The sequence below is a fragment of the Rhinichthys klamathensis genome, unplaced genomic scaffold (genome assembly GCF_029890125.1).
Source record: "Rhinichthys klamathensis goyatoka isolate OS25496 unplaced genomic scaffold, OSU_Roscu_1.1 h1tg000157l_1, whole genome shotgun sequence".
NCBI classification, from domain to species: Eukaryota; Metazoa; Chordata; class Actinopteri; order Cypriniformes; family Leuciscidae; genus Rhinichthys; species Rhinichthys klamathensis.
In genome coordinates, this window is record NW_026606692.1 from 2,621,965 (window position 1) to 2,636,902 (window position 14,938).

The following is a 14,938-nucleotide window of genomic DNA, read 5'->3' on the forward strand; positions in this document are numbered from 1 at the left end:
ATGCACTCTTTTTAAAAGAGTCGATTTAATGACAAAATCAACACGAGAGGTCATGGACATGTTCCCATTTCTTCGGGTTCCACAAATTGTTCCAGCCAATCACCGACAAGAAGGACTTGGGGGGCGGGGTTTGGGGGGTTAGTGCGCGGATGAGGAAGAGGGAGGGTCAGTAGTAGACGGGCTTTGGTCTAGCTAGCCGCTGTTTTGTTTGACAATACTTTAAACGTCAACAAGAAGTGACGTCACCCGACATCGCTTAGAGAACCTTTAAAGTTTAATGTGCTGCTTTTCAATGACATACATGCACACAAAACACTTGGACACAGAGATCGGAGATTAAAGTAATGTGAACAACTGAGACATTTTGCGTTTCAATTTTTTTCATTTTTTACAACCTCGGTTGCATTGCTTCACTGTCATTCATAAATCCTCTCCTGTGGCTCATGGAGTAGTAAAGTATCCATTGTAAGCATACTTCAGAATCTCAGCAGAAGTACTTTGATTTTGGATGCTGCTCTGCTCACGTACTAATTAATGATTAATGTTTGAAAGTGAAGTGTAAAATAAAGTATATAAATATTTTATTTGACAAAGTAATTACAGTAAAATTTCAGTCTTTATATATTAATAATTGAATTTAAAAATAAGCAAAATAATAATGTTATTATTTAGATGTTGTTATACATTCAAATTGACGGGGTTTCCAAAAACACTGTGAATGTAATGTAAACCGAGACAACCATCACAGCTAAAATAGAGTGTGTACCAATAACCTGTTTTGTTTTTTGTTTTTGTGTAAACTGATATTGCAGATCTGGAGAAAAATGCCGCACTGCTAATCTTACCATCTTTATTCAGAGAAAACAGCAAGTTTCTCTTCTGTCTGGACAATGTAAGTTTTGATATATCATGTCTTTGTGTTGGTGGGGGTTGATTAAATGATCATTTTTGAAGGAATTTTAACTTTTGGGACTACTGTATTCTAAGTTATTTCAAAAATAATTTATAAGTTTTTCCAACTTGCAGGAATCAGTAAAGCCAACTCCGACTATGGTTTTTCATGAAGCTTTAAACCCCCTCCATGCAAAAAAGAACCAGCATCAATATGGAGGGTGAGCGCAGAAATGGATGTGAATACAGTTTCAGTGTGGAACACCCCAAGCACATCACTCACACGATGAATTTTGTTGAGCACTACCTGTTTAAACTCTCCAGCAGCAAAAAAAAAAAAAAAAACTGTCCCAGTGCTCAAAACGTATAATCAATTATCATAATACTTTGATATGTCATGAATAGTGCTAATGTAAATTTGTAAATATGAGGCAATTGATGTTATTCTGAAATGCTGATTTGAATTTAAATCTGTTATTACAATTCTTTATGAGTGATATTAATGTAAATTTGTAGATTTGAAGTACTTAATGTTCTGAAATGCTGATCTGAATTTGAATCTATGTATTCACATTCTTAATGAGTGATATTAATATGAATTTGTAGATTTGAAGTACTTCTATATCTGTATATTTCCATTGTGAGTTATATTAATATGTATTTGTAGTTTTGAGGGACTTGTTGTTTTAACACTGATGGGAATTTAGATGAATCTATATTTGCATTATTTATTAGTGAGAAATGAATGTAATTTTTGTACATTTTATGGACTTATTATGTAATATGTAGGTGAAACTTCATTATTTATGAGATATTTTTTTAAATGGTTGATGGTTTAATGTTGATTTGTACATTTAAAGGCTTGAATACTTGAAATTATAGCATTATTTCAGTAATAGTAATTATTTTTGTTAATAAAAATAAATTACTAGTTCTATGTACTTTGGGTGTGCTTTTTTTCAGTATTCATGGGTGACTTTTTTTATGTGAATTACATTTTAGGGTCTTGATGTTTGTCAATATGAAATATTTTATCCGGAAAGGACAAAACAAATGATAATGAATGAACTCCTAAAAGGTTCCATATAGAACCTTTTTCCTGGTTACAAAGAACCCTAAAGGGTTCTTTTGATTGAACCCTTAAAAAGGGTTCTTTATAGAACCTTTTAGGGGTTCCAAATACGTAGCGCCTGATAGAACCTTTTCTTCTAAGAGTGTAGTACTTTTAACAATTAGTTCATTCAACAGCAAACAATGCAAGACACATGTTTCAAATCACCCTTGTTGCTGAAATAATTACAGTAATACAGGCTACAGTTGTCACATTACAAAACACACATGCATTACCTAACTTATGTAATTTAATCCATAATGTTTGTAATAGTATCTGCAGTGAGTTATCAAAAGCTGTGATGAAGTATGATACAGCCATGAGGTTCTGTGCTAGAACAGAGTTTGCTGGCAATACAGTACTGTAAATGATTTCACTCTATACCATTTGACTGAATCTATATATACAGTAGTGGACCTATACAGATGAAGGTTGGGTTACAGTAATGTGGCAGTCTCTACCATGGTAATCTGTTTACAGTATCACATGGCATACATACTGTAATGTAAAATGCTGTATTTGATGCCATCTGTCTCCCTTCTACTGATGCATCTCTAATCAATCTAATGTTTTACAGTCATCGACCGTTTATCTCCCTTATACTCTATTCTGCTTTACAGTGTTTTCACAAATGGCAAATTTATCTGTATCTCTCTCACACACAGACACACACACACATGTGTGTGCACACACTTTGAACATAGTGGTGGTTATCTATAAATCGAATAAGAATAAGAATGTAATGAATAAGAATTCATTAAATTTGGTGAAGAATGGAAAAATGGAAAAGAGCAGAACAAAGTCAGAAGGAGGGACTCAATCTCTTACAAAGGGCCATAAAAGATAAGCTGGCAACATTACGCAGAGCTGAGCGCCTACGGAAACGCTACAAAAAGAAGGAACGTGCGAGGGCTAATTTCTATAAAGACCCATTCAAATTCGTAAAGAAGTCATTCACCAGTGAGAAGAATGGCACTTTAAAAACATCTAGGATTGAGCTAGAGAGATATTTGGAGGACACGCATACAGATGCAAAAAGACATGAGCCTATGTCAATTCCATCAGACATACCACCTATCAACCCACCAGAATACCAAATGGAGGTCTGTGCACCTAAGTGGAAAGAGGTAGAGCAGGCTGTGACAAAGGCAAGGGCTTCATCATCTCCAGGGCCTAATGGAGTTCCGTACAGAGTGTACAAGAGTGCTTCAGGAGTTCTGCGAATTCTGTGGAAATTGATAAAAGTGGCATGGGAAAAACAGGTTGTACCTAGAGCATGGCGCAGAGCAGGTGGAGTCTTTATACCTAAAGAAAAAGATGCTACAAGCATCAGTCAGTTTCGTCCTATTTCACTATTAAACGTTGAGGGTAAGATTTTCTTCAGCATTATTGCCCAGAGATTGTCCACCTACCTGTTAAAGAATGGCTTCATTGACACCTCAGTTCAAAAAGCGGGCATTCCAGGGTTCTCAGGATGCTTAGAACACATCAATGTTATCTGGCAACGAATTCAGTCAGCTAAAAAGGAGAGGAAGGAGCTCCATGTGACATTCCTGGATTTGGCTAATGTATATGGTTCAGTGCCACATGAGCTTCTTTGGGCAGCATTTGATTTTTTCAGAGTACCAATGTCAATAACAAATTTAGTGAAAGCCTATTTTGGAGATTTGCAATTCAGTTTCTCAACTCCAAAATTCAGCACTGCATGGCAATGCCTAGAGGTTGGAATAATGGCAGGATGCACCATTTCTCCACTGGCTTTTACCATGGCGATGGAAGTAATCATGAGGGCATCAAGATGGGTAGTAGGAGGAGAGCGCTTGGCTTCTGGGATGCGACTACCACCAATCAGAGCATACATGGATGACATGACAACCATGACTACAACAGTAGCCTGCACTAATCGGTTATTGGGGAAGTTAACAGATAATATTGAATGGGCACGAATGAAATTTAAGCCCTCTAAATCAAGGAGCATCTCGATAGTTAAAGGAAAGGTAGTAGATAAAACATTCTTCATTAATGGTGAGGCAATACCAACAGTTTCTGAGAAGCCAGTGAAGAGTCTTGGGAGATGGTACGATGGGGATCTAAAGGACACAGTTCGGGTGGGAGAAGTTAGACGACAAGCAGTGGAAGGGTTGAAAAGCATAAACAGCTGTGCTCTACCTGGTAAACTAAAACTCTGGTGCTTTCAGTTTGGTCTACTGCCGAGGTTGCTGTGGCCACTGACCGTGTACGACGTTTCTTTGACAACAGTGGATAAGCTGGAAGCGTTGATAAGTTCATACATCAGGAAATGGTTGGGAGTTCCACGCTGCCTCAGCAGAGTAGGACTTTATAGTAAAGGAATATTGCAGCTGCCAGTCTCTGCTTTAACCGAGGAGTTCAAGTGTGCCAAGGTCAGACTGGAAATGACCTTAGTAGAGTCACGCGACAAATGTGTAAGGGAGGCAGCCCCTGTGTTAAAAACTGGTAGAAAGTGGTCAGCAAAGAAATCTGTAGTAGAGGCAAAGGCTGCCCTTCAAATTAGGGATATCGTGGGACAGGTACAGCATGGAAGAGGGGGTTTTGGGCTCAGTTTAGCTCCTCCTAAATGGCACAAGGCAGGCCCAGCTCAAAGGAGGAAGATGGTAGTCAACGAGGTGCGACAGCAGGAGGAGAGGATGAGGTGTATAAAGGCCATTTCCCAGGCCAAGCAGGGAGAGTGGATGAGATGGGAGAGTGTGGAACAACGTAAGATGGGCTGGCAAGACCTTTGGTCAATGGAAGAGAGTAGGATCAGTTTCCTTATTAGGTCAACATATGATGTTCTCCCATCACCGCAGAACCTAAACCTCTGGGTAGGAGAGGATCCCTCTTGTCCTTTGTGTTCATCACCTGCCACATTAAGGCACATTTTGACAGGATGTAAGGTGGCTCTTAGCCAAGGTCGGTTTACTTGGCGCCATGACCAAGTACTGCGATGTTTGGCTTTAGCATTAGAAGGCAAGCGTAACATGACCAATAAGTTGCCACCTGTTCTAGCAAAACATTACACGCAGAAGACAATATTCCTCCGCCCAGGCGAGCAACCACCAAGAAAAGGTGTTAACACCAATTCTCGCCCAGGACAACTGGAAGCTGCTAGGGACTGGAAGATGCTGGCTGATCTTGATCAACGGCTTATTTTTCCACCTGAGATTGCCACCACTAACCTACGACCAGATATTGTTTTGTGGTCTGGATCAGCACGCATTGTTCAACTGATAGAGTTAACAGTGTCATGGGAGGATGCAGTAGATGAGGCATATGAGAGGAAGAAACTGCGGTATGCTCATCTGGCCACTGAAGCAGAACAGCGAGGATGGAGAGTCCAGGTTTATCCAGTGGAAGTGGGTTGTCGAGGTTTTGTGGCACACTCTACAACCCGGTTCCTCAGAGACATCGGATTCAGCGGCCAAGAGTTGCGTCGCACAGTAAAGAACTTATCTGAAGCAGCAGAAAGGAGCAGCAACTGGCTGTGGTTGAGACGGAAAGATTCTAGCTGGCTGTGTACAGGCCGCCACGCTACGGTTTCGTAGAATTCTTGAAAACTTGAAGAGTCTGTTGGTTTGTTTGTATACGTTCCTGTGGATATTGCGTGAATGACGGGTGGTTGGGCAGATATTGTGTTTTGCGGTAGGTGGTATGCCATACGGAACCGTTGTCCACTGAAACTGCATATTAACGCACCAGTGGGGCTCGACAGCCTTAGTCAAACGGGTTGGCGCGTATGGTCGGGTTGCGGCGAGATTGTGAGATTGTGGTTAGGTCTCAGCAGCAGGAGGGATGTAGAGGTCAGTAAGCTGGGCTGAGTTGAGTGGGGGACGGAGGGGGGTGACTCTGGGACGCCAGAGTCACTGTCGAGCCCTCTTGAGGTGTCGTGGGCTAATCGACGAAACACTAAGGACGGAAGGTGCCCACTTGAAGACCCTAGAGATGTCCCCTACTCGGTTCAATCCAGACGGTTGTCGTGCTGGTCCTGTAGTTGCAGCCGTCGCGTGCGCTGACGCGCCAAGTACACTTCTGCCGTTAACGCCGGACAGAAGGGGAGTCACACCACCTTATGGAAAGAAGCGTAAATGGATGGAGAAGCATAGTTTACTGTAAAGCTACGTCTTAGTTTTGCTTATCTTGGCGAAAGCCGAGTACAAATCAGCATGAAGTTTTAACATCTCCTCTCGTGTAATGGAAATCGGTTATCCATATCGGAAATTGCAAACAAGTTCTATAGAAATATAGAATCAATATCTACAGGTGAAACTCGAAAAATTTGAATATCGTGCAAAAGTTATAATTTTGATGATTATGGCTTACAGCTTATGAAAAACCCAAATTCAAAATCTCAGAAAATTAGAATATTACATGAAATCAATAAAAAAATAATTTTACAGTACTGTACGTAAATACAGAAATGTCGGCCCTCTGAAAAGTATAATCATGCATGTGTAGCCTATATACTGTAGTTCCATATACTATAAATGTATTAGTTTCACCTTTTAATTTGAATTACTGAAATACATTAACTTTTGCACGATATTCTAATTTTTCGAGTTTCACTTGTATAGAAATCTATAGGTGTACCAAATGATTAATTGATTAACCATTAAGATCAGTTGGATTAAATAATAGACAAATGTATTAAACTGAACAAAAAGAGATGCAAATCAAAAGTTTGATAGTAAGAGCTTTATTAAAGGCAGTTACTGTGAATGAAACATTTATGTAGATGAAACACTTATTTTGTGTTGTGAAAAGGATACTTTGTGATTTTGTGAATTGTACTAACACAATTGAAAACATGATGAAATGTTTAAAAAAAGTGCACTTTTGATGATCTGTTGTGATATTAGCACTAAGAGTTTTGAAAATGTACACCTTACTTGTGAAAATAGTACCAAAACGAATAAAAAAAAACTGTAATAACTATGCATGTGTGTGTACTGTGTACAAAAATGTTGAACACCTTTGACTAAACTTAAGTTTCTCATGATCTTGAAAACATTTTAGTCTAAAGGCTTCAGCATAAAATAGTTGAAAGTGACATGCACAGTCTAAATGTACGGTATGCTAACAAACATATATATTTATTTCAACGAATTGAGTACAGTTAGAAAGAATCCCAGGATGTACTTTGTGATATTGACTGAGAGAATGTCCAGAATGTAAAAAGCTGAATATAAAAGAAGTTCAGTTTATGAGAAATGATTTTTCATTCAGATCTAGAGATCATTTGAGATCTAGAGATCTAGAGATCTAGGTTGTCCTCCGCAAAATGTAATTATAAACCTGATTTTTTTTCCTAACAAGCTGTGACCAAGATGTGCAATAACATATGCATAATAAACACACAGACCAACACACACACACACACACCAACACACACACTTTGTTTCAGCCTTTCACTTTCAGTGTGGCCAACAAAATCCAAAAGCTGTCATGTTTTGTGTGGTTGCAGTGTAATAGTCACAACTGACAGGTGATGGATAGTTCCATTCACCAGTTCTCAGGGTTTGGACTGGGCTTTCTCTTATCCCTGCTGCTCACTGGCAGTGTTTAAAACATCATTTGGCTGCAGGATTGGGGCGGATGTGTAGGTCATGTCATGTTCACCCCTTCCTGACTCCAGAGGTGACTGCGCCCTTTGCCTCATACCAGCTTCCAGTAGCTTCCACTGAGCGAGATCCACCCGACTGAGGGGAGTTATCAATCAGGAGCCCAGCAGGACGGGACAGGCCCAAATGGGCACAGTGGAGAGCCTGTAGAACACGCCGACTCCTGCCCGTGTGAACGTTGGTTGAAAGCGCTTCCTGCATGGCTGCGTGGTGGAGGGCAAGTTTAACACAGTTTGTCTTACACATCTACATGCTGCTAGCACAGCATTTTTTTAAAATAAGTTCTGTTTTGTGAAAAAGGGCAACATTGACCACAATTGTCCTATTTTTATTGTACACTGTAAAAATGAAATGGAGGAACCTTTTGGGTTTCTTCACTTTGCCCCTCCGGCGGAACATTTTAATACATACACTTCCATGCACTTGGAAAAAAGCTAGTAATAGGCTAAATAATAAGGAATACATAAAAAAATGACCGCAATACCGGTCAAAAGTTGGGAATAATTAAAAAAAAAAATTAATGCTTTTGAAAGATTTGCTGCTAAATATGTTCAAGAAAATCATGATTTTTTTTTTCTTTAGGATTCTTTGATGAATTGAAAATTCAAAGGACAACATTTATTTGAAATAGACAATGTTTAACAATGTAATACAAATATGTCCTTGTTGAAAAAAAAAAATAGACTCTAAAAATGCTGGGTTGTTTCAACCCATGTTTCGGTCATAAAAAAATACAAATTTAATCAAAATATGATTGAAACAACCCAGCATTTTTTAGAGTAGGCCTATATGTATTTATTTACTTACCCCAAACCTTTGAATGTGTATGAATGTTTGTCATGGTTTCCACAAAAATATGAAGCCTTTTCAAAATGGATAATAATAAGAAGACATGTTTCTTGAGCAGCAAATCATCATATTAGAGTATTGATGCTGAAAATGCAGCTTTGCATTACAGGAATAAATTATATTTTAAAATATATTCAAATAGAAAACAGTTTAAATAAACAGTTAGCACAAAACACTTCTTTTACATTTATTCTCATTATTATATTGTAGATTGTATTGTATATGTGTTTTTCTATATATACAAACATTTGTAAGTGCCTATTTGTTTACATGATTTTTTGCCTCCATGTTGACATTTTTGCTAAAATTAATTTCAGATTTGATTTGCATTTTGTGGGCGTATTTGCACTGCCACTTTGAAATGTGCCAAAACAATACAAACAGTTCAAACTAATAAACTTTGCTTATGCTTATCATCTTTATTGTCTTTAGTAAGACCAACTTATCTAATTGATTTGAAGATGAATTTGTCAAACTTTTCTGTCACTTTTCACCTTATAATTGAAGTGAAGTCCACAAAGCGCTGGCCTACCAAAACAGTGTATACAAGCAGGCCGGCTGTAAATTGGGGTCAGCTGTGTGCAATCTTTTACACTCGATTTCCCAGACAGTGTGCTCTCCGGGGAGCCACAGGTGTCGACTGCGATGCACAGGGGTGTAGTACCAAATTTTGGGCCCTGGGTACAAACCATCTTGCTGGGCCCCCCGCGACGAACTTTTGACTTGAGCTCGGCGACTTCTCCAACGTGGGGGGGGGGGGGGGGGTTGTTGTAGAGACGGAGACGGACTCTCCAACGGGGGGGTCGGGTTGTTGTAGAGACGGAGACGGACTTTTGACTTGAGCGCGGCGACTTCTCCAACGGGGGGGGGGGGGGTATGGGTATGAGCGGACTTTTGACTTGAGCTCGGCGACTTCTAAGGGCCCCCCCCCCTGCCTCGGGCCCTGGGTACTCGGTACCCCTTTTCCCCCCGCTACCACGCCCCTGGCGATGCACACAACATTCCCTTAGATGCTGTTCTAGCGAGAGGGAGAAACTGTGCTTTTCAGGAAGCTCGACATGCCGGTGTGTTGCACAGCGTGGTCAAAGTATTATATGTCAGTGAAATTCAATCAAAACATTCTGTATGCTATTGGGAAATATAGAGTGTAAATTTCTTTCTTTTTTTATGTTTCCTCTACAAACAAATATACACTACAGTTCAAAAATGTGGGGTCATTAAGATTTAATCAGTACTTTTGTTGAGCAATGATGCATTAAATTGACATTTATAATGTTACAAATGATTTCCATTTCACATAAATGCTGTTTTGACCTTTCTTTTTTTAATTCTGAAAAAAATGCATCACGTTTTCTACAAAAATTAAGCAACACAACTGTCTTCAAAATTAATAATAATAATAACATGTTTGTTGAGCAGCACATTAGAATGATTTCTGAAGGATTTAATTGTAGAAGATTTGTTTTTGAGAAATTTGCATACGCATCATGATTGTTCATTTTAAAGTTTTAGGTGATTTTATATGAAAAATCAATAAATTAATTAGAAATTCCACTAATATTTACATTAATATCTAAATATTTTTCCTTATATGAACTGTCTTTTGCTCATTCCAGCAAACAAAAAGATGCAAGACTGCAAACTTTCCAGTACTCCTGTGTACAATCCGGTTTCCACCCAGTCCCAGGAGGTTTGTCAGTTTTATCTTTTTTCACTAAAATGTAGATATACATAGAGATATAGGAGATGGCAGATATACAATAGGAATTTTGTTATTTACTACTTTTTTCAGATTATATTAAACCTGGAAAATATTGGAGAAGATCAATTAAGTTTTCAGGAGCACATTACTGTGATAAATGCTGAACTACCTAAAAGACAACCCGACTACACCAACATAAAAAATAGAATGAGATGCACTCTTTTTAAAAGAGTCGATTTAATGACAAAATCAACACGAGAGGTCATGGACATGTTCCCATTTCTTCGGGTTCCACAAATTGTTCCAGCCAATCACCGACAAGAAGGACTTGGGGGGCGGGGTTTGGGGGGTTAGTGCGCGGATGAGGAAGAGGGAGGGTCAGTAGTAGACGGGCTTTGGTCTAGCTAGCCGCTGTTTTGTTTGACAATACTTTAAACGTCAACAAGAAGTGACGTCACCCGACATCGCTTAGAGAACCTTTAAAGTTTAATGTGCTGCTTTTCAATGACATACATGCACACAAAACACTTGGACACAGAGATCGGAGATTAAAGTAATGTGAACAACTGAGACATTTTGCGTTTCAATTTTTTTCATTTTTTACAACCTCGGTTGCATTGCTTCACTGTCATTCATAAATCCTCTCCTGTGGCTCATGGAGTAGTAAAGTATCCATTGTAAGCATACTTCAGAATCTCAGCAGAAGTACTTTGATTTTGGATGCTGCTCTGCTCACGTACTAATTAATGATTAATGTTTGAAAGTGAAGTGTAAAATAAAGTATATAAATATTTTATTTGACAAAGTAATTACAGTAAAATTTCAGTCTTTATATATTAATAATTGAATTTAAAAATAAGCAAAATAATAATGTTATTATTTAGATGTTGTTATACATTCAAATTGACGGGGTTTCCAAAAACACTGTGAATGTAATGTAAACCGAGACAACCATCACAGCTAAAATAGAGTGTGTACCAATAACCTGTTTTGTTTTTTGTTTTTGTGTAAACTGATATTGCAGATCTGGAGAAAAATGCCGCACTGCTAATCTTACCATCTTTATTCAGAGAAAACAGCAAGTTTCTCTTCTGTCTGGACAATGTAAGTTTTGATATATCATGTCTTTGTGTTGGTGGGGGTTGATTAAATGATCATTTTTGAAGGAATTTTAACTTTTGGGACTACTGTATTCTAAGTTATTTCAAAAATAATTTATAAGTTTTTCCAACTTGCAGGAATCAGTAAAGCCAACTCCGACTATGGTTTTTCATGAAGCTTTAAACCCCCTCCATGCAAAAAAGAACCAGCATCAATATGGAGGGTGAGCGCAGAAATGGATGTGAATACAGTTTCAGTGTGGAACACCCCAAGCACATCACTCACACGATGAATTTTGTTGAGCACTACCTGTTTAAACTCTCCAGCAGCAAAAAAAAAAAAAAAAACTGTCCCAGTGCTCAAAACGTATAATCAATTATCATAATACTTTGATATGTCATGAATAGTGCTAATGTAAATTTGTAAATATGAGGCAATTGATGTTATTCTGAAATGCTGATTTGAATTTAAATCTGTTATTACAATTCTTTATGAGTGATATTAATGTAAATTTGTAGATTTGAAGTACTTAATGTTCTGAAATGCTGATCTGAATTTGAATCTATGTATTCACATTCTTAATGAGTGATATTAATATGAATTTGTAGATTTGAAGTACTTCTATATCTGTATATTTCCATTGTGAGTTATATTAATATGTATTTGTAGTTTTGAGGGACTTGTTGTTTTAACACTGATGGGAATTTAGATGAATCTATATTTGCATTATTTATTAGTGAGAAATGAATGTAATTTTTGTACATTTTATGGACTTATTATGTAATATGTAGGTGAAACTTCATTATTTATGAGATATTTTTTTAAATGGTTGATGGTTTAATGTTGATTTGTACATTTAAAGGCTTGAATACTTGAAATTATAGCATTATTTCAGTAATAGTAATTATTTTTGTTAATAAAAATAAATTACTAGTTCTATGTACTTTGGGTGTGCTTTTTTTCAGTATTCATGGGTGACTTTTTTTATGTGAATTACATTTTAGGGTCTTGATGTTTGTCAATATGAAATATTTTATCCGGAAAGGACAAAACAAATGATAATGAATGAACTCCTAAAAGGTTCCATATAGAACCTTTTTCCTGGTTACAAAGAACCCTAAAGGGTTCTTTTGATTGAACCCTTAAAAAGGGTTCTTTATAGAACCTTTTAGGGGTTCCAAATACGTAGCGCCTGATAGAACCTTTTCTTCTAAGAGTGTAGTACTTTTAACAATTAGTTCATTCAACAGCAAACAATGCAAGACACATGTTTCAAATCACCCTTGTTGCTGAAATAATTACAGTAATACAGGCTACAGTTGTCACATTACAAAACACACATGCATTACCTAACTTATGTAATTTAATCCATAATGTTTGTAATAGTATCTGCAGTGAGTTATCAAAAGCTGTGATGAAGTATGATACAGCCATGAGGTTCTGTGCTAGAACAGAGTTTGCTGGCAATACAGTACTGTAAATGATTTCACTCTATACCATTTGACTGAATCTATATATACAGTAGTGGACCTATACAGATGAAGGTTGGGTTACAGTAATGTGGCAGTCTCTACCATGGTAATCTGTTTACAGTATCACATGGCATACATACTGTAATGTAAAATGCTGTATTTGATGCCATCTGTCTCCCTTCTACTGATGCATCTCTAATCAATCTAATGTTTTACAGTCATCGACCGTTTATCTCCCTTATACTCTATTCTGCTTTACAGTGTTTTCACAAATGGCAAATTTATCTGTATCTCTCTCACACACAGACACACACACACATGTGTGTGCACACACTTTGAACATAGTGGTGGTTATCTATAAATCGAATAAGAATAAGAATGTAATGAATAAGAATTCATTAAATTTGGTGAAGAATGGAAAAATGGAAAAGAGCAGAACAAAGTCAGAAGGAGGGACTCAATCTCTTACAAAGGGCCATAAAAGATAAGCTGGCAACATTACGCAGAGCTGAGCGCCTACGGAAACGCTACAAAAAGAAGGAACGTGCGAGGGCTAATTTCTATAAAGACCCATTCAAATTCGTAAAGAAGTCATTCACCAGTGAGAAGAATGGCACTTTAAAAACATCTAGGATTGAGCTAGAGAGATATTTGGAGGACACGCATACAGATGCAAAAAGACATGAGCCTATGTCAATTCCATCAGACATACCACCTATCAACCCACCAGAATACCAAATGGAGGTCTGTGCACCTAAGTGGAAAGAGGTAGAGCAGGCTGTGACAAAGGCAAGGGCTTCATCATCTCCAGGGCCTAATGGAGTTCCGTACAGAGTGTACAAGAGTGCTTCAGGAGTTCTGCGAATTCTGTGGAAATTGATAAAAGTGGCATGGGAAAAACAGGTTGTACCTAGAGCATGGCGCAGAGCAGGTGGAGTCTTTATACCTAAAGAAAAAGATGCTACAAGCATCAGTCAGTTTCGTCCTATTTCACTATTAAACGTTGAGGGTAAGATTTTCTTCAGCATTATTGCCCAGAGATTGTCCACCTACCTGTTAAAGAATGGCTTCATTGACACCTCAGTTCAAAAAGCGGGCATTCCAGGGTTCTCAGGATGCTTAGAACACATCAATGTTATCTGGCAACGAATTCAGTCAGCTAAAAAGGAGAGGAAGGAGCTCCATGTGACATTCCTGGATTTGGCTAATGTATATGGTTCAGTGCCACATGAGCTTCTTTGGGCAGCATTTGATTTTTTCAGAGTACCAATGTCAATAACAAATTTAGTGAAAGCCTATTTTGGAGATTTGCAATTCAGTTTCTCAACTCCAAAATTCAGCACTGCATGGCAATGCCTAGAGGTTGGAATAATGGCAGGATGCACCATTTCTCCACTGGCTTTTACCATGGCGATGGAAGTAATCATGAGGGCATCAAGATGGGTAGTAGGAGGAGAGCGCTTGGCTTCTGGGATGCGACTACCACCAATCAGAGCATACATGGATGACATGACAACCATGACTACAACAGTAGCCTGCACTAATCGGTTATTGGGGAAGTTAACAGATAATATTGAATGGGCACGAATGAAATTTAAGCCCTCTAAATCAAGGAGCATCTCGATAGTTAAAGGAAAGGTAGTAGATAAAACATTCTTCATTAATGGTGAGGCAATACCAACAGTTTCTGAGAAGCCAGTGAAGAGTCTTGGGAGATGGTACGATGGGGATCTAAAGGACACAGTTCGGGTGGGAGAAGTTAGACGACAAGCAGTGGAAGGGTTGAAAAGCATAAACAGCTGTGCTCTACCTGGTAAACTAAAACTCTGGTGCTTTCAGTTTGGTCTACTGCCGAGGTTGCTGTGGCCACTGACCGTGTACGACGTTTCTTTGACAACAGTGGATAAGCTGGAAGCGTTGATAAGTTCATACATCAGGAAATGGTTGGGAGTTCCACGCTGCCTCAGCAGAGTAGGACTTTATAGTAAAGGAATATTGCAGCTGCCAGTCTCTGCTTTAACCGAGGAGTTCAAGTGTGCCAAGGTCAGACTGGAAATGACCTTAGTAGAGTCACGCGACAAATGTGTAAGGGAGGCAGCCCCTGTGTTAAAAACTGGTAGAAAGTGGTCAGCAAAGAAATCTGTAGTAGAGGCAAAGGCTGCCCTTCAAATTAGGG